The 21,104-nt window shown below is 50.3% G+C and overlaps 1 long non-coding RNA gene across 1 annotated transcript in view; it reads left to right on the top strand.

Moving 5' to 3' along the window:
* LOC148755316 (uncharacterized) overlaps positions 1-21,104 on the top strand; it is a 51,598-nt gene that overhangs the window by 13,085 nt on the left and 17,409 nt on the right. Inside the window, exon 2 of the long non-coding RNA XR_016018535.1 lies at positions 6,872-7,018. This is a non-coding gene — a long non-coding RNA (uncharacterized LOC148755316). The remainder of the gene's footprint in view (positions 1-6,871; positions 7,019-21,104) is intronic.

The following is a 21,104-nucleotide window of genomic DNA, read 5'->3' as shown; positions in this document are numbered from 1 at the left end:
TTCCTCCTTAGTACACATCTGGATTCTATGGTCCAAAAAAGGCTGAGAAGCACATACTTTTTGGTATCAATTCTTACATGAGATTTGAGTAGCTTAACACATTTGAGGTTGACTTCTCATCCATATCACAATCTATGGAGAGGTGAGGGAAATTCTGTTCCACAGGGTCACTGAGGACCCTCAGGCTTATTGACTATTGTGCCTAACCATCTGCTAAGACTTCATCCTCCCTTGCATTCAGTCACATGCGCAGGAAACAGAATATGTAAGTCATGAAGAGTTTCACCGGCAATCCCTTGAAATAACACACATCATTTCCACCTATACTCCATCCCCTGAAACTCAACTGTCTGAATATGCTTCACTGCCAGGGAGGCTGGGAAATATAGTCTGCCTGTTTGCCCAGGAAGAAAAGGTGTGGTGAATACACAGAAGTCTGTACCACAGAATCTTTCAACATTATTAATATATTTAGCTTATGTTGAAATTTAATTACGTTGAAAATTTTCATGAACTATAGAACCTCAGTTTTCAGTGGCAGTGCCTTTAAATAGAAGAAATTAATGGCAGAGAAAAACAAATACAGGTAATTTTAAAACAGTAATCCCAAAAACTTCCACAGAAAACAACTCTTCAGTCCAGCTGTCCCTTATCCTTCAAATACTACACTGAAACATTTACTGTGAAAACTGTGACATATTTTAATTGGACACAATGAAAAAGGCAGCAGCTTGGGCATGAAAAATAAAATGTGATTCATCTCCTTAGTCATGTTCCTTAATATTATTACAAAGCTACAAGATTTTTACAGCGTGATATAGATACACAGAAAATCCAACATCTATAAAAAGAAAAGTATATTACAAGAACTGCCTCGAAGAAAGACAGGAAAATAAGAATAGAGCTGGAAGTTTTTAAAAATCATTACATGTTGCATACAAAGGCATGATTTCTTACCAACCAATAAGAACTTTTTCTTTTCCCTAAAGAGAAAATTTTTCTATGAATTCACTCACTCTTTCTTGCAAAATTAGACTACTGTATTCAAAAACAAAAAAAACAATCTTAAAAGTTACAGGAAAAGGATAGAGGTTCAGTGTCAGAATATCATCAACTCATTCCTGTATTAGTACAGATTATTTTAACTACACTCCACCCATCTGAACTCCGTTGAGCATTCTTATAACCAGTGTTTGGAACTCCGCGTCTGATAGATTGCTTAGCTCCATTTCGCTTAGTTCTTTTTCTGGAGCTTTGTGCTGTTCTTTCATTTGGGACATGTTTCTTTGTCTCCCTGTGTTTGTTTCTATGTATTAGGTAGGACTGCTATGTATTCCGGTCTTAGTAGAGTGGTCTTATGTAGTAGGTGTGCTGTGCGGTTCAGTGGCACAGACTTTCTGGTCACCTGAGCCACACACTCCAGGTGTGTCCCTTGTGTGGGTTGTGTGTACCCTCCTCTTGTAATTGAGCCTTGGTTGATAACTGCACATCAATGTGAGGGACTGACCCTTGGGCTCACTGGTTGTGAGGACTGGCCTTGACTACAGTGGAAGACTTGTTGTGCAGGGGCTGACCCTGCAGTTCAGGATCTGCCTCAGCAGGACTCTGGTGCCTGCCCAATCTGCTCCTTGGATGTGTCGTACTTAGAGGCAGCTGGGTGATGCTCCAGCTCATTTTGAAGCTGGCCACTGGGGGCACCAGCCCCAGGACCACTTGGAGGGGATCCACTGTAGGTCTACTTCAGCCACAGCCCCTGCCCTACCCAGAGCCACCTAGCAGCAGCCAGAAAGAAATCCGCAGATGGCTGCCACCTGTACTGTGCTTGGAAGTGCCTTGAGAGACTAAGCTGCAAACCAAGGTCGGTTGCCTCTAATGCCAGCATAAGGCTGCTCAGCCAGAGGTACAGGACACACTTAAGCCAGATGCTGCTTCTCTGGATTCTGCGAACCTTTGAGAGACCCTAGGAAAGTCTGCAGCATGAGCCAAGGTAAGTTATCTGCATGAAAAGGCCACTGAAAGTAGCCTGGCCGTGCCCAAAAGTTGGGCAGGGCCAGGTCTCAAATCACCAGGGTGTGGCAAACAAACGGGCTGAGACTCAAATATGGCGCTGACTGTATTCACATGCAGGGAAGAGGGAGGGCTCAGCAAAGAAATAATGGCCTCCACCAGCTGCCCCGTCTAGGAGAAAGCCACCTTTCCAGCCCCCGTTCCAAGCCAGACAACTCAGTTCCCCACCATTTGTCCCTGCTGCCTTTCCAGTGGCTGTCCCAGTACAGGAGCTCAGAACGAGTGATTCCACTAGTGGGTAAGTCCACGTGCAGTCCCTTTAAGAGGAGAGCCTGGGAGTGCAGCCCCACTCAGTCTCACTCAGTCACAATCTCCACTGTTTTTCACAACCAGAAATTATGGGGATTTCTCTCCCCGGCACTGGAACCCTGGGCTGGAGTGGGGCTGGGATTTCTCGCCCTTCTAGGGGATCGTGAGGAACCCCCACGGCCAAAACAGCCCTCCCGATCTTTAATGGTCACACGTGGATGTGGGACCAGCCCATGTCGCGTCTCTGACCTGCCTACCAGTCTGGAGGTGACTTCTTCTGCACGTCCTTAGTTGAAAGGCTTCAGTTCAGCTTGATTTTAGGCGATTCTCAATAATGGTTGTTTTGTAATTTAGTTGTAATTTTGATGTGGTTGTGAGAGAAGGTAAACACAGCGTTTACCTACTGCGCCATCTTGGTTGTCTCTCTCTCTCTGCATCTTATTCTACCATCTCTGGCCATTGTTACTTCTACCTGACAAGTGAGGCCGGAAGCTCTTTGAGGGCAGGCACTGCGATGCACTCATCTCGGGATGAGTGATGATGCCTTTGTGATGCCACGGGCATCAGGGGCAGGGCATAAATATGTGGCCAAGAAAAGGAAATGCCAGGGGCTCCTATCCAGTGACTCCCAGTCATCTGCCCTGGACCCTGCGGAGGTGAATCCCCACAATGCAGCAGTGCCAGGCCTCTGGGGCCACAGTCTGCAAACCACGCTTCGTGTCCCTCTGCAGACCCCTCCTCTGAGGCAGCGTCACGTATGTGGCTCCCTGCTGCAGGAAATGAGTTTTTGACAATGTGAGGGTGCCCAGGCTGCAAAGGCTACACCTACGTGTCACCCCCTGGCTGGGACACACCTGGGGCAGAGACCAGCTGCCCCAGGGGCTGGTCCCAGAAGCTTCTAGCAGCCTCCTGGCCAGTGTAGAGGGCAGAGCCTGTGGCAGGGGAGGTTTAGGCCAGAGTTTCTGACAGGCTTTCCCAAGATCAGTGGTCATTCCTGTGGAGACTCACCCTTTACCCTCTTGCAGGGACAGTGAGGGCGGGGTATTGGTGGGAGAACCAGCCTCCCCCATCTAGGCAAATATTTCCCTGCTAATTGGTATTTGCGTGGCAAATCCCAGTAAAGATGGGATCATTTGCATGTTCTAGGGGTAACGATATTTGATGTTGTCAACTTATTACAACCTTAATCATCACTCAATTTCCTGCTTTCCAGGCTCCCAATCATGCTGCCACCCAAAATAACCGTCTCTTTGAGACTCCAGCAGAGCCCCACTGGGAGGGAGCCACGCGGGGATCCCCCAGCTGAGAGGACTGAGTGACATTCTGACCCCTACGGTGTCCCACCTCCCACGCCTGCCTCATCCTTCATCCCCCTCCTCTCTCTTCCTCCTCCTCTCCCTCCTCCTTCCCCACCTCTTCTGTTTCCCTTCATCTCTTCCTCTCCTTCCCGCTTTCCACCCTCTCCTGCCCCCGGGCTACCTACTGCAGGGAGGCCGCACTTTACCAAATCCACTCCACTACTGTCAGAGGGGAGCAGGACAAAGCAGCAGGTCTCCACTGCAAGGACAGGAGAAGGGACTCCCTCTCAGAGGGGCCAGCATCGAACTGGGATATTAGTTTCCAGAGCAAGAGGGGAGCTTCTCTCCAAGGTTGCACCAAGGACCCCACTCGACCCCATTACCAAAACACGATAGTGATCTGAAAGGAATAACAAAGAATAATTAATTTTTAGCGGGCACTCCCTGTGTGAGGCACTCCCCCTGGATTTCTCACCGTCCCATTCCACTCAGAGTAAAGCCAGAGTCCGAGCTCCGCCGATCTGATCCTCATCTCCCATGACGTCCCCTCTCACTGTCTTGGCTGCAGCCCCGCTGACCTGCTCACCCTTCCTCAAATGCTCCTTCGGGCTTTGCTGGCTGTCCCCTCTGGCCGGGAACACTGGTCCCCTGGATGTCTGCTTTCCCACTTTGCTCAGTCTCTCCTCTATGGGACCTGCCCCGTCTCTCCTCCCCCATTTAATTCTGCAATCCACTGCAGAACACACACACACACACACACACACACACACACACACACACACACACCTGCCTCCAACACTCAGGCTTCTTGTCCTGCTCCTCTTTCTCTTGTCCTTTTAATATACCATCTCATGAACTCACCTAGTATGTCTATTACCCATCTCCCACTCCTAGACCAGGCAAGGATCATATTATATTAGGCGCTGGATGAATATTTATTGTCTGAATAAAGGAACCTTCACAATAACCTTAGGAGGTAAGCACTGTCATTGTCTTTACAGACAAGGAAACTGAGGCACAAGGCCGGTCAGGGTCTTGCTCAGGACCACAGAGGCCGTTAGGTGGCAGGCCCAGGATCAGAACCCAGTCTTCCCGACCCTGCTCTTGCACAGCCCAACGCTGCCCAGGAATGACAAGCCTGGGTCTCACCCTGCTTGGCTGGAGTCCACACAGCCGCCCTGCTGGGTCCAATGCCACCATCCCTGTTAGTGGTGTGGGTGTGGGGACAGACAGACCCGGTGCAAATCCAGACTTGCCACCTAATACTGAGTGACTCAGCGGTTACATGCTCTCCACCCGCATAGTTTACTCACCCACGAAACGGCCCCGACTCCTGGAGCTCGGCGAGGACTCAGTGAACTAGGGCTTCCAGCCTCTTTAAACAGCGCCGACATATGCCAAGTGTTTCGTGAGTGCTGTTTCCCCTTAATGCCATTTCTGAGATGTCTAATTAACATTCCCCAGGGTTTCCAGGCTGGCAGGGCCATCCTGCTGGGCTATCTGCTGGGTGCGATTACTCTGTGAGGGAGTAGCGCTAATGTACCCATCACCCAGGTGATGGACCACGAACCAGCTCGGCTGATTCAGTGGGTCCCAAACCCAGGGTGGAGGTCCCTGTTGTGTCCCTGTCCTTGGTGAGGTGCCCCAGGTAGTCTGCTCCTGACACCCTTAAGTCCCCAAGTTTGCACAGCATTTGCTTCTTGTTATAAATCCAGTTGACATGATGTCACCACATTCTGTTCGGCTTCCCTGGGTAGGAGAGAAAGAGGAATTGGACGTGACACAGGGACACACCAGTGGAAGGGGTAGTGCATGGGAGCCACCATGACTGAGGGGGCTTGAAGAGTGGGGAAAGGAGGAGAAGGGCTGATCTAGCCCACGCATCTCTCCCCTCTGCAAGCCCACAGGCAGGAGGACAAGGGGCTCGCTGCTCCCCATCTTGAGGGTTTGTATATATCCAGCACCAAGTTCAAACTGGATCTCTCAAGGCAATTGGGGTGGAGCTCTGGGGTACGTGCAGATGTGCAGACACGCACATTTGGGGGGACAGGGAGCGCTGGGGGCTGGGAACTTCCATCTAAGATAGTGACCCCTTTACTGGTCCCAGGTGGCCCTGTTGGAGATGAGCCCACAGTCACACCGTGGGCGACCGACCACTGCTGTGAAGGGGACAGGGGGTCCCCCAAATGCTGCTTCCCCAGGGTCCTTCCTAGAGTGTGTCATGCCCGCAGCACCCCACCCCACCTTGGGGAAGCACAGTCTCTGATCAGCTTCACAGGGTAGTCAACGCCCTCATTTTTCCGCCTTTAAACAGCCAAGGAAGCTGGTCATTAAATACTCATGTAGTAATTCGACAAATCGTGGCCTTTTAAACCATCTCAAGGAGGAGAACCTGGGCTTGCACCCAGCCTCACTCATTCCTAATAGATTTCTCTGAATGACAAATCACTTCAGCTAGCAGAGGGAGAAGCACGTCGTCCGCAGGCAGGAAAGGCAGCTTGGCGGTGGCCTGGCAGAAGCAGGGAAACAGCCCTCTTGCCGGGATGGTTTCCCAGGAAAGCACTTTGAAGGAAGGACGTGTGGAGGGGAGCTGGGGGGACCAGCTCTGAACGGATGAATTAAACATTCTCTGAGCTCTTTCAAAGCAGCTGCTACCAAAGCGGGGAAATGCTTTAATTAATAAAGCACAGTTAGGGACAGGGAGCTGTTTTCCGATGCAGCCCCCAGGGACTCCAAAAGCAAGATAAACAAAGCAGATGCCAGTGCTCTTCCTGGAGGGGCCAATTCTTCTCTCTCGGGGGGTTTGGCTGGAGTCGGCTGCTCAGGTGTCCACCCAGCCCCCAGGAGGAAGGGAAGTCCTTTCCTGGCCTCTACACCCAGCCCAGAGCCACCTGCCCCATGGCAGGTCCTAGAGATGTGGCAGAAAGCTCTAAACTGGGCGTCCCCGACCTTGTACCTCTGTTTTCAGTTCTAAGTTGTTTCGTGATCTTGGCTAAGTCACTTCCCCTCTCTGGACCTTGGCCTCAGACTGGTTTCTGGGGAGCCATCGGGTTCCTTGAGGGAGTCACAGGGCTGCCTCTAGAGGTGGGGATACAGGCAAGTTGGGCTCGGCCCCAAACCCAGCCTCAGCCAGGGCAGCTTTGCTTTTGTCTGCTAATATATACGAGAATTGTGTAAGATGCCTTTGAAGAAAGAACACTGAAGTTTTCAAAAAGATTGAAAACCACTGGTTTCGATGTTTTCTCCTATTTCCTCAGGAACTTGGTCCTCAAAGGTGAGCAATTCCCAGCTGTCCAGACAGCCAACATCAGTCATGACCAAGCACCTAGCATGTGCCAGGTGCTGGGGGCTGCAGAGGAGAAGAAGACCCTACCTTCTTTCCAGAGGCATCCAATCTAATCCAGGTATGGCAGCTATATGACACACATGCCATCATTTCTGTTTCTATGCCCATGGCAAACATTACTAATCAATCACAGCGTTCTTTCCTATAGAGGTCAAATGTGACCTCAAACCCTTTCTCAATCCAGTTGGCCCTGAAACATGAAACAAAACCTCTCCCTGCCATCTCTGGTCAGTTCTAACAAACAAGTTTCCCATAATACCATGGGCTGCCTCGCTCGGGAGTGAGAATCCCATCTTTGTTTGCTCATTCAGTCAACAGGTATTTATTGAGCACCTACTATGTGCCAGGCACTGTTCTAGGGAGACAGCAGTTCTAGTGGGTCTTATAGTAAAGAGATAAAGATATAAGCAAATTAGAAAGCAAGAATATCTCAGGTGGTGAAAAATGAGGCAAATGATTCGAGAGACATAGGGCAAGGGAATGGCTGGCTATTTTACCTTGGGTAGACAGGGCAGGCTTCTTTGAGGAGGTGACATGTAAGGAGAAATCCCAATAATGGGAAGGAGGTAGTCATGCAAAGGTTTGGGGAAGGAACATACCCAACAGAGGGAACAGCCAGTGCAAAGGCCCTGAGGCAGGACAGAGATGGGTGTGTTGGAGGAATAGCAAGGAAACCCCTGGGACTGGGGGTTGGGGGCAGAGGAGGAAGTATAGAATGAAGTGGAAGAGGCAGGCAGATCTTGTGGATTCTTCCAGAATATCGGCCGGAGTTTGAGTGACAGTGTCTAATTTGTTTTAGAAAGATCCTTCCATAGCAGTGGGACAATTCCCTGCTGTGGCCATGATAGAGGGGATTTGTTTCCTAGGAAAGTATTGCCCCTGGTGAGCCCAGTATTACAGTTCTGTATTCTTGCTGGTTCCTGGTCAAATATCTAAGAAGGCTGGACCTTGTGTCTTTCCACATCTGTTTCTGGCAGTTTCCACCTGGGGAGCCTCCTCCTTTTACTTCAAAGACCTCCACTGCAGTGTCCCATCCTAGCCCCATCCGAGCGGACACTCACAGGTCCTCTGTACCCTGCATCCTTTCCAACCCTCTCGCTCATCAAAGCTGACATTTCCTATGTTCCACCTCCTCACTATCCAGCCAACTAATTAAGCAACTCGCCTATGCTGATGTATAAGTGGGTGGATTTCAAGGGGTTAATGGGTACCTGCTCCAGGTCATTCATGGGATAGGGATGGTGAGGGTTTTCGGGAAGATCCAGAGACCCACCTTAACCTAAGGAAGTCACTATAGCTAGGAGGAGAAGGGAACTGGAAGCAGATACAACAAATCACAACGTATATTTCAAGTGGCTCAACCTACATGCGGGAGACTCTGTAGGTCCAAACCCAACCCTCCCCTAACCCCAACATACACCACTGGGCACTCTCACTGCCTCCTCCCAACCCAAGCCAGCCATGAATCCTAAGGGGCCGTGAAGTGCTGACAAGGGGCTCACACACATTCACAGATTTCCTGCAGATTAGGTAAATAGCGTTTCTGGCCCATCCAGGCAGGACCATTTCCAAGGGCATGAATATGCTGTTGTGATTCATGAGGGGTAAGTTCATGTCTGCATGTTGGCTGGGTTCATTGTCGCTTGTCATCACATTGAATGTTCTCAGTTAATGAGTGGGAAAGCACAGCTAACATCTAGTGGGACCCCATGGACCAGGTGGACATTGACTCAAGAGACTTCATGGAATGTGTTTATAACATACTGTTGGGCGGTGGGGGAAAGCAGCTCACAAAGAAACAGTAGGAGCCGTGTTTGTCAATATAGAATGAGAAAGGACCGGAAAGCCACAGCACACAATAGTGAAAGGATTTACAGGCTATTTTAATTTCTCTCTCTGTGCCCATCTCTTTTCTCAACATTCTACCAGGAATATGTGTCACTTAAACCAATTATATAAAAGGAGAGGGGTCCTCAAGGTGGAAAAGAGTAAGAACTACAGGGCAGGAGCAGAGTTCCCCTTCTCCCCTTCGTGTCTTGCTGGGGGGGGGCAGCAGGAGTGGGGTCCCTAGGCCTACCTGGCTCGGTCCCTTGGTTCAGGAGCTGGGTGGGAGGGGACACAGCCTGGGCAGCTGGGGACGGGGAGACCCTGGGTCACAGGGTTGCTCTGAGGTGGCTCTCAGAGGCAGCCCAAGGAGACAGGAAACCCTCTAGCCACCCCGGGGGTCTTGGGCAGCCAGGCTTCTGCAGTCCCCATCTGCCAACCATCAATCTCTCTTGCATCCAAACTGGCCTTCGTGGGGCAAAAAGGCTTTAACTCGGGTGAAAAAAAACCCACCCTGTGTTCTCATTCCAATCTGGGGAATGAAAGTCTATATAAACAGCTTCTTATCGGCCGCTCCCACTCTTTATACCTTCAAGGCTCTTTTATTTCACTCTGCTGGCAAATTTCTCCTGATAATTACTGCCTTTGACGAGCCTGCCAGGCTGCAGTGGGCGTGCGGGCAGCTTGTCCTTCATATCCTGCCTGTGGGAGACACAGAGCCAGGCCCCACTCGGGGGCAGGACAAACAATGGGCAATGGTGGTGGGGAAGCTGCATGCGCTGCCCAGGCCCCTACCTGCTGCTAAGAAGCCAGATGGGGACTGACGGGGACTTTATTTGTGTGACAGACTCTAAGCCGGAGGGTGTCTGGGAGGAAAGCATTACCGGGGTCTGCTGCCCAGTTCTCCCCAGAATGCGAGCTGGTCTGGCTCTGGGTCTCTGGGTGACTGGGGCTGCTTCAGTCTTCTGGGGCATCAGTGTTGGATGCGGGCCTGGGAGGGGACAGAGGAAGTGCCCTCGGGGAACACCATTGCTATGCGCCAGCCATCTGCTCTCTGCTCCCTAGGGGGCTGAGACAGGCTCCCAACATCTGCCTCTGTGAGCTGCTCCAGCAGGTCCCTGGGGAGTGGCTGCAGCAGGCAGCCTGCAGCAGGGCCAGGTTGGAACTGCAGGTGGTAAGGGGATGACAGCTGACGAGATGATTTGTGCGTTCCTGGGTGAGAGGTTGGGCCCTTAATGGATGACATGCCCTTCAGTCTGCTGCTCCTGCCTTGGCAACCTGGCAGTCATCAGGAGAGCCTCCTCCCCGGCACGGGCAAGTTTCAAGGCCGTGATGAGCCTCTTGGCAGGGGCAGGGGCACGCACGGCCAGCCACCTCCACTGTGGCCTGAGCAACTGGCCCAGGCAGGGGTCAGTGAAGCCTGAGGGTCAGGGCTGGTCAGTGGCCAGCCCCGCCCCCAACAGGGACATTAGCTGGTTCTCAGGAGGATTTGCTGTTAAGACACATCGTCTGAGCCCCTGTATGTGTCTTATTCTCCATGCTGTCTCTGGGGCAGAGGGCTTGCCATGGACCCTGGGCCCCTCCACCTGGGCACGTGGTATTATAGACCAAAGACTTCCATTGTGGGCGAATACCCAACCCTCTTGTTGATTGGCCCTATTGTTTTGTCTCCGGTTCAGGGCAGAAATGAGCCATTCATGCATTCAACAAAACTTTACTGAATTCCTACGAAGGGCTAGGCACTAGGGACACTGGTCTCATTGTCCTCTGGAGACCCTGCTCCAGCTTCGGGGCCTGGTAATAGGACGTATTCACAACACTTTCGCTAAACAAGATGGAACCCATCTCTGTACCCTCGGCCAGTGTGCTGCCTTCTCCATGGAAGAGGCCACCCCCCATCCCAGATGGTGAGATTCGAGGGCTCTTTGCTCCCCTTCTTCCCCAGCCCAGTGCAGTGCCTTTCACATTCATTTCTTTATTCCACAACTGGTTTTTCAGCGCCTACTGTGTGTTAGGTACTATTTTAGACCCCGGGGATATGTCAACAAACCAAAGTCCCTGCCCTCATGGAGGTTATTCTCCTGGGGAAGAGAAACGATAAACAAATAAATAGGTCAAACGAGGCATGTTAAAAGCAATAAGTGCTGTGAAAAAAAATAAAGCAGCCAAGAGGGGAGGAGTTGCCACAGAGCTTAAATGGGGCAGCCAGAGAAGTCCTCACAGAAAGGGTCACATCGGAGCAAAGACTGAAAAGAAATGATGGTGTGAGCTGTGGGAATGTCCAAAGGCAGAGGGCACCCTGAGGCACGAAAGTTTTAGTGTGGCCAGGGTGAGTAAGTGACGGGGAGAGGTGGGGAGCAGAGAAATCTCGGTTTGGCTCTAGTAGGTTCAATGGTGGCCCCCAAAAGATATGTCCACATCCTACTCCCCAGAACCTGTGACTGTGACCTTATTTAGGGAAAAGGCCTTTGCATGTGATTACATTAAGGACCTTGAGATGGATCATCCTGGATTACCTGGGTGGGCTCTAAGTCCAATGACAAATGTCCTTATAAAAGAGACAGTGAGGAGACAGACACACAGAGGAGAAGGCAATGGGAAGACAGAGAAATGCAGCCCTAAGCCTAGGAATGCTGACACCCTCAGGAGCTGGAAGAGGCAAGGAAAGATTGGCCCCTATGGAGAGAATATAGCTGTGCCAATACCTTGATGTTGGACTTCTGGCCTCCAGAACTGGGGGAGAATAAATTCCTTTTGTTTTAAGCCACCACGTTTGTGATCATGTGTCACTGTAGCCACTGGAAACTAATGTGGAGGCCACAGTAAGGATTCCAGCATTCACTGTGAAATGGGAACCAGTGGAGAGTTTGAACAGAGGGAGATGTGAGCTGATGTCTATTCTCCTGAGTCCAGACGATGGGAGGAAAGGTTGGAACGGGAGAGAAGAGGCCACGGCGGAAAGCCAGGCAGGCACTTGGTAAATGCACATTGAGTGCTGAGGGGAGGGCACTTGTGGGGGACACAAAATGCCCCCAGGATCTGGTCCCTCTCAGAGCTCCCTGCCCAGGAAAGAGCATGGAGAGGGAACTACAGACACAAAGTCATTTGGGTGGAGGGGTCTCACAAGTGACCAAGCTGCTGCTACAAGGAGCGGACAACAAACCGTGTAAATGATCGTGTCTGACATTTATTGAACGCTCACCATGTGCCAGGTGCCTGCTGAGCTCTTTTTATGCATCTCCTCCTTCCATTCTCATAAGAACCTTCTATCTGTATGGAAGGTAGGTACTATTATCCCCATTTTGCAGATGAAGAAACTGAGGCTTGCTCAAAACCATAGCGCTGGTGAGGGGCAGAGCTAGAATTTAAACGCGCTCTGTCTGAGGCCAAAACTGAGATCCTCTTGTGTCTGGAGCAGCCAGCAGAGGCCGAGTGGTGGGAAAGAAGGAAGGAACAAAGCCAAGGTCGTCCAGGCAATAGGATGCGGAGCCAGGACTGGAAACCGTGGTTCACAAAGCGAAATTCACATGTATGTGAGGTCCTGTTAACAACAGATACCTGAGGAAGCAGTAGGAAGCGTGGGGGTCGAGGAGCAGGGGAGCCGGCTGAGGGTGGGTGGACAGTGTCTTCTGCGAGCTCATGGGATGTAGCAAGAGGGCGTTGGGCGTGTGGACCCAGGTGGAAGGAGTCCTCCAGTCCAGCTCCCTGCAGACTGACCAGCAGAGTCCTTGGCTGTTTGGTCCAAGCCATGTCTCCCTCCACCAGGCCCGGGACCAGCCATGGAGAATCTGGAGGCCCTGCGATAAAGACCAGCAGCCAGGCCAGGAGCCACCTGGGTCGTGGTGACTGACATGGGGTCCACCTCCCCATCTTCTCCCCTTCTCCTGGATTAATATTATCATTGCAGCCTGCGCTAAATTAGCCACACGCTGGCAGTTTATTTTTAATTGTTTCCAAATATGCATGCTAATTATTATGCAGTTCTAAATAGAAAGTGATGGCAGGAGCAGAGAGTTTGTTTCGGTGACATGAGGAATGAGGGATTACACGTTCTCAGCAGCTGCCTCAGGGACCCTAGCCCCCGCCTTCTCGCCTGGTGTTTTGTCGCTTCTGGTAGCTATTCCTAATAACTACATCCGGCCAGAGAGTGGAGGGGGAGCTGACACCTTCCATAAAACAAGTGTGGGGATCGGGCCCTGGGGAGGCCTGGCTGACAGACAGGAGAGAAATGGAACATGGCACGGAGTCCAGCCTGCTGTATGTGGGAGCACACGCGTGTGCTGGCCAGGCCCCGTGATGTCCACAGGCTGCTGACACGGGAGGGAACGTCAGGAGGCAGGACAGGAAAATGGAGAGCACGGGTGCCTGCCCCACCCACTTCCATCCCAGGGCTCACAGGAGCTCTCTCTCTCTCTCTCTCTCTCTCTCTCTCTCTCTCTCTCTCTCTCTCTCTCTCACACACACACACACCCCTCCTTATTTCACTAAGCTCACCTCCATCCCCATCTTCGTAAGGAACCATCCAATTAATGTCACATAGAACAGTGAGCCTTAGTTGGGGGAGAGGAGGTTAGACCCTTTGAAATCCTGATAAAAGTTATTGATCCTCTCCCTTGAGAAATGAACACACATGCAATTTCAGGGTGGTGGGGTGGGGTGTCACAGCCCCCTGAAGCCTGTGCAGGTCCCCTGATGAACTCTGACTCAGAGAGATGATGCAGTGGGAAAGAGCATGGATTTGGGGGCGATTCCCCTGGGTTGGAATGTTGACTCCATCATTTACTATGAAAGCTCTTAAGGCCAATCCTGTAGCTTCTCCAGGCCTCAGGTACCGCAACTGTATGTGGGGAGAGGACAATAATATCAATACCTTTCTTGAAGAACTGTTGACAGGCCAGATGAGCTCATATGTCTTAAGTACTTAGAACAGCTCTAGACACGTAAATAGATGTTCCATAAATGTTGGGTATTATCAAAATGAGGGGAGAAAACTCTAGAGAGAAGCATCTTCGTCCAGGCTCTGCCGCTAACCTGATGTGTGACCTCAGGCAGTTACTGCCCCTCTCTGACCTTCAGTTTTTCCCTCCATTCTTTTTCACATTCTTTGATTCTCCAATTTGTTGAAATCCGAGACTGAAGGCTGTTTCTTCTGGGCATAAAGAGAACAAGAGACCTGGCCTCCACCATCCAGGAGTGTGGACCCCGCTCTCACCTTGCACTTCTCTGGCTCCTTGCTCAACCCTGTCATGGGGGTGCCAGGAAGGAGAAGTATGAGCTGGGCCAGTCAGGGAGGGCTTCGTGAGGAGGTGCCTCCAGAACTGGGATGTGAAATGCAGGAAGCATTATGAGTCCAAGGAGAGGCAAGGAGAGACCATGGAAATGGGATCAGGCCTGGGGCGTCCTAATGCCCCTCCCAGCTCCCATAGCCCCGCTTTCTGCCTGAGGTGAGTATGGGGAGGGGGGTCCAGGCCTTGTTTATTGCTGCATCCTCAGCACCCTGCACGTCGTACACATAGTAGGTACTCAAGAAATCTGTGGACAGGTACGCGGGCAGGCATATCTGTGCTCCCAACCCCCGCTGCCCCACAGGTTGCTGGGCTGGGCTCTCCACTCTCAGCCTGTCCCAAGCAGAAGGGAGCCAATCAGCTGTGGGTATACAGGGCTGAGCAGAGAGTTGCGACTTAAAAGCCAGTTCAGATAACTCTTCTGTGTTATACTCAGACCAAATGCTGCAGGTCTAGGCCAGGGACCTGGAAACTAAGTATGGAAAAAAAAATGTGCACCATCCTGTCCCCAGCTTGGGCCTCTAGATACTGGGGCCTCAGGGATTGGGTCCCGAAGGCCTGAGGGCAAAGGGTCTAAGGACGCGTCATAGGCAGGGAGACAAGGAATGAGGGTCTAATGCCTGGGTATAAATCTTTGTTCCAGCCAGAGCATAAATCTAAACAAGCCCTGAGTCACCCACCCAATGGCTGGGGACAGGGGGTTAGGAGAACCTGTGAACATGAATTCCAGGCCAGGTGCATAGCAGGGAGGGTCCTAGATGCATGGCCTTGGGCAAGTCACTTCTTCCCCTCTTAGAGCCTCAGTATCCCCATCTCTAAAATGGAAATAAGTCATTATAAGGATTAGAGATCATGTCTGCAGCTTGGAACATAGTAGGTCTTATTTTTGCTTCTCACGACGGGGGAGTCTGGGTCAGTGAGTGATTTACTGTAGATTTCACTGGCTGGGAGGTGGCAGGTGAGGGTAATGGGGGATGGGGAGAATTTTCATTATCAAAACCTCAGCAGCCCTAAGAAGGCTGGGCTCTATGGTTATCTTAGGGTCCTAACAATACGGTTATCTTAGGGTCCTAACAATACGGTTATCTTAGGGTCCTAACTATACGGTTATCTTAGGGTCCTAACAATACGGTTATCTTAGGGTCCTAACAATACGGTTATCTTAGGGTCCTAACAATACGGTTATCTTAGGGTCCTAACAAAGCCTCCTTTTGGAGTTCACTCTCCATTTATCTTGGACCACACAGTGCTGTTCAGGAAAAACACATTAGCCACAATCAAAGCCAACGGGACCCTTACAGAGTCTCCTGGTGGGTAAGCAAGAAGGGAAATCAACCCAAATGTGTTGATTATTCCGGGTGTGTGACCTTGGAACTGTAGGACTTGGCCATGAGTAAGACCTTTATGGGTAGGGTGACCAATTTGGGCTGCTTTTCCTGGGAATGAAAGTCCCAGGCAAGACAAGACAGCCAGTCACCTTATTTACAGACCACTGGCCAGGGTGTGGTCAGTGTAACACACTCCCAGTGGATGAAGGAAAAGGAAAAAAAAAACAAAACAAAAAACTTTTCTTATTCCAAAGTGAACAGTCACCTGCAGCTCAGACTGAAATTGACAGTAACACATAAGGAGTCAAAAGTTGCCAAATCTTAGACACCCAGACAGAAGCAAAGTCTGTGTTCTGAAGACACCTGGAAATGGGGCTGAGGGGGTGGGAGGAGGAGAGGCCCTGGAGAGGAGCTTGAGTAACAGAATTTCATGAAATGCACTGAGTGGCAAAATCCACACTTCTAAATTAGCACACCTTATTTTAGATCTGTGCTTTTACGTAGAGATATATAATTAAACGATTACATTAAATATTATATTAATAAGTAGCTACTTAACCACTTTTTCCAATGCCATAAGAAAATACAAATTCAAGTTGGCCCAATAAACTTTGTCAATGTTCTCATTGGGAAAATGGAGAATCCCTGTATATTTAGGGCCCGTTTGCTGTGCTGGCACATACTCTTCAGGACTGCCTCCCACCCTTGGGTGACATGGGTGCTGTGGATAATTGGATCTATTTATATCAGACAGGAGAAGGGACTCATTAATTCATTCATTCATTTATTCATTAAATATTTATTGAGCACATGTGCCAGAGACTTTAAAAAAAAGTCACTGAAACCCCTGCTCTGGTGGAGCTGCCATTCCAGTGAAGGATACAGACCATCAATTCACACATAAATGAAATGTATATTGTGTTAGTGATGAGTGCTAAGGAGATGAAATAGAACATGGGAGAGGGATGGGAGTAACAGTGGGGGTGGACATTTTAGAAGGAGACCCGGCAAGGTTTCACTGAAGAGGAACAGTTAGTAAAAAAAACTGAAGGAATGGAGGGAACAAGGCCTGTGGATTTCTGAGAAAGAGACTAGCAGAGAGCAGGAGCAGCAAGTGCAAAGGGCCTGGGGCGGAGCATGGCTTGGGTATTTAAGGAGCAATAAAGGAGCAGGTGGGAAGCAAACAAGGGTCAAGGGGAAGGAGATATGGTCAGAGAGGAAAGGGGAGGCCAGATCATGAGAAGCCTCATGTCGTAATAAGACTTTGGCTTTTGATTCTGGGTGAGATGAAAAGCCACTGGAGTTGTTTTAGGAGAAGCCACATGACTTGATTTATGTTTTAACAGGATCCCTCTGGCTGTTGGACTGAGAATACAGTCAAGGGGTGAAGGGCAGAAGCAGAGAGACCAGCCAGGAAGCTACTGCAATAAACTAAGAGCACGATGATGGGTGCTCAGGGGGTTGTAACCGTGGAGATAGTAAGACGTGAAGGATCCAAGATATATTTTGAAAGTAGAGTAGGCGGGATTAGCTGGTGGATTGCATATGAAGGGTGAGGGAAGGAGAGGAGTTAAGAATGACTCCAAAACTTTCGACCTGGGAGGATGCAGTTAACATCACCTGGGATGGAGAAGAAGGGGGTGGAGTAGTTTTGGGGGAAAGGTCAGAAGCTCAGTTTTGTGTATGAGATGTTGGAGACATCTTGTCGTCCCCCAAGCAAAGATGCTGTGCAGGCAGCTAGATATGTGAGTCTGGAGTTCAGTGGACCTATCGGGACTGGAAATACACATTTGGGAATCATCAGCATAGACGGTATTTGAAGCTATGAGCTTGGATGAAAACATTGAGGGAGCGAGTGTGGAGAAGAGAAGTCAGGGCTGCGTGCTGGGCAGGTCAGGTTGATGAAGAGGGGCCAGCAAAAGAGGCAGAGAGGGAGCCACCAAGGATATGTAGGACAGCCAGGAGACGAGGGGCCCTGGGAGCCAAGGAGGAGGGATGGCTAGGGCCAAAGGTAGCAGATAGGACACGTACAAGGAGAACCAAGAATTGACCACTGAATTAAGCAATGAGAAGGTCATTGATGACTTTGACAGGAACAGTTCTGATGGAATGATGGGGGCAGGAGACAATGGGATGGATTCAAGAGGCACTCGAGGAACGGAATTGGAGCGAGCAAGGTAACTCTTTCAAGGAGTTTTGCTGTACAGGGAAAGAGAAATAGGGAGGCAGGGAAGAGAAAAGCATGGTGTAGAAAAGATTCCCTTTGTAACATGGGAAAAATAATAGCCTTCTTTATGGTGTTGGGACTGACCTAGTAGAGAGGGGAAATAGATGATACAAAAAAGCGCTCGAAGGGAGAATTGCTGGAGCCCTGTCCTTGAGCAAGGAGAGAGGATGGGACAGCAGCGGATAGGTGGATAGCAACATTTCCCTGGGGGATGCAGGGTCCCCTGGAGCCATTGTGTGTGGCCCCCTCCGCCTGTCTTCTTATGTTCCTGAGCACCCAGCAGCATTATATCTACCTCCCAGTCAGTATGTGAATGATTGGATGGGGTGGGGAGCACTCAACATAACATCGTGCAAGAATTTTCAAAAGCAAGTTCTGTACTCAGATAAACCTGGGTTCAACTCCTTGCTCTGCCACCCAGCAGCTGTGTGACCTTGAGCAAGTTTCTCTACTTCTCCAAGCTTCAGTTTTTTCTCTGAAATGAGGAGGCTAATAGAACCTACTTTATAGGTTTGTGGGAGGACTAATAAGGTAATAGTGCCCGCAGAGTGCTGAAGGTAGTATCTGGGACATGGGAAAGTGCTCCAGAGGGGTGAACTACCCTCATTACAAGCAGTTCAATAATTCCCCCATCTGAGCTCATCCAGAGTTTAATAATATCCAGCATGTAGAAGGAAATGGATGTAGCTATAAAATCGCAATGCACACGCCCCAGGATCACTCACAATTGCCCTGACCGGTTATGACCCTCAGGCTGTCACGGTGATGAGACAGCCTTAGGGGCCGTGCTGTTCCCAGATATAGTAATGCCCCCTGCTCCCGTCCCTGCAAGGAAGCACAGGGGATGAGTGACAGAACCTTATTAGAGAGATATCATTAAATCTACTCTAGCTGGTCTTTTTCTTTTAAGCAAATTACTCAGAGGGCTTGGTACTTCAGTGATTATTAGTGACACGTAGCTTGAGCACACTTGTAACTGAACTAACTACCAGGGTAGCAAGCAGACTGTGGTGCTAGTTAAGGCAAACAAAACAAACAACCCAAAAACCTGAAATGAGCTTACATAACCAAGGAGGGCTTCCTGTAGGAGGCGACCCTTCAGGTGAGCCTGAAAGACAGGAAGGCTTTGGCCAGGTTGAGAGGAAGACATATGTGGTTCTGTTTGTTTGTTTGTTTCTTAGCAAACAACTGAGCAAATGGATTTGATTGGATTTGTCCTGTTTGATCACCTACTAAACCAGCCAAAACCACTTTCCTCCTCCCCAGGGATCTAGCCTGTGTCAGAGACCCACACTGCCAGGGGTTTCAAGAAGTCCTGACCTTCATTCTCCCAATAAACCTCACCAGACTCTGTCACGGACGCCCACCTTATTGAGCTATGCAGAGGAAGGGGCTTCGGACAGAGAGAATTTGATCAATCCACAACTACCATTTCGGAAACATTTACTAATTTAGCTCCAGCAACAGCTCAAAGCTTTCTCCAGTTAACCCCTGGGGTACCTACTAGCAGAAGGAAAGGGCATACCTAGAAAAGGTGGTAGTGGTAGCTGTGGCAACAACAGCTACATTTGCGGGGTCCTGCATGTGTCCTGCTGTCTTGGGGGCACTTTGCATTACGTTATCTCATTTAACCCTCACAACAACAACTTCCAGGAAAGTACTATTATTGCCATTATTCTCAGATGAGAATAATGAAGTCAGAGAGGTTAGGTGACTTGTCCAATGTCACACAGCGAGAGAAGGGTAGAGCCAGCCAGGGTTGAACACCCTGTGCTACACTTAATATCAAAGCCCAAGAACTGGGGAGAAAGAAAGGAGCAGAGAGAGGAACAGAGCCTGGAGGGAGCAGAGATCTTTTGTTCCTTTGCATAAGACAACCCAAAGCAACACTCTTAGTGTGGGTTCCTCAACTGCAGAAGCCACAAAACCAAAACTGTGTTTCTCAGACTCCCTTGCAGCTAGGATTCTGGGTGTAAAGTAGGTTCTGCCAATCAGATGACTCATATTCAGACCGTGTGGCCTTCCAATAACCAATAGGCTGCCCTCATAGGGCCAGACTCCAGAAGCAGTGATGTCGCACCTGTTTGGCAGGGAGCAGATAACAGACCTGAGAAGAGTTTGAGCCTGGCAGGTCTCAAGGAATAAAGTAGAAAGCAGGGACATTCAGGGAGTGCCAGAGCGAGGAGGCATGGTCAGAGACAGTGTAGCCTAGTGAAGATCACAAGCGCAGACTGTGTAGACAGACAATCTGGGCTTTAATCCTGGTTCCATCACCGCTCCCTATCTGTGTGACCTTGGGTAAATTACTTAATCTCTCTGTGTCTCAGTCTTCTCATCTGTAAAATGGGGATAATAGCACCTACATTATGGTATCATTGTAAGGAGGAAATGAAATAATGGATGCACAACAGAACAGGGGCTGGTACATGTAAGCACTTAATACACGTGAGATATTATCATTACACCATAACACCTGTTTGATACGCTCCAACTCTGAACAGGGCATCCTGGGCACATCACATATCACCCTTACAACCTCCCTGCAGCGTAGGTGGTGTCACTTCCATTGTAGTGAAGGAGGCTCCAAGGGTGCAGGTGGCAAGTGATTAGGGGGAGGAGACGAGCCTAGACTCCATGGTCCCACGTTAGCTCTCCAAGAGGCACACGGGGTCTCAGGGAGCCTATGCAGAGGGGAGGGCTCCTCGGGCATCAGAGGTCCCATGGCCCCCACCTCTGCCCAAGCCAGCAGCACATAGGGGTCCCTGACCTCATTGTTTCCTGACCCCACAAATCGATCGCCATCTTGGAGTCAGGGTTCTGCCCCTCCCACTGGGTGAGCGTGGGTGGGTTATTTCACTTACCCACCCCCAGTCCAGCCTCCTTCCAGTGCACTGGCAGGCCCTACAGTCATGAATCTCCACAGTCTGGGAGACAAGGGCTGGTCCCGTCCTGGGAGGGGAGCCCGAGTGTGGCAGGGCCCTGCCCACCAGGCCTAAGGAAACCAATTACACTTGCATTTCATTTGGAGTTGAGACAACCACTGCCACGGGCTAATGACGCGCCAATTGATTACCAGAAACATATGCGGAAGAGGAGCCGTTCCTCTGTTCTTCTAACTCAGCTATCTAAGCAGCTGTCGGCAGTTCCACCCCATTCCTGGCCTGTGGAGTTTGGGGAGATTCCAGGATGTCTTTTCTTAGAAAAACAAGTCTCCAGGATGGGGTTGTGCCCCGGGTCTCACTCCCTTCTCAACCACAGGGCCAGCTGAGGTCACAGTCAGTCAACAAACACTCAATGAGCACCCACTCTGAGCAAGACACTGGAGTTTGAAGATACAGAAAGGAGTAAGACACAGTCCCCAACTTCAGGGCACTGCAGACCTTGGTAAGAGCCACAAACGCAGTGGGCGCAGGGAGCCATGGGAGCTCAGAGGAGGGGCTCCTCCTGGAGACTGGGTGGGGAGAAAGACATCTGAGAAGG

This window comes from Rhinolophus sinicus, chromosome 14, assembly GCF_057876585.1.
Source record: "Rhinolophus sinicus isolate RSI-liver-muscle chromosome 14, RSI-T2T, whole genome shotgun sequence".
NCBI lineage: Eukaryota > Metazoa > Chordata > Mammalia > Chiroptera > Rhinolophidae > Rhinolophus > Rhinolophus sinicus.
Note: the sequence above shows the minus strand (reverse complement) of the source record. Positions and strands in the feature narration are given on the sequence as shown.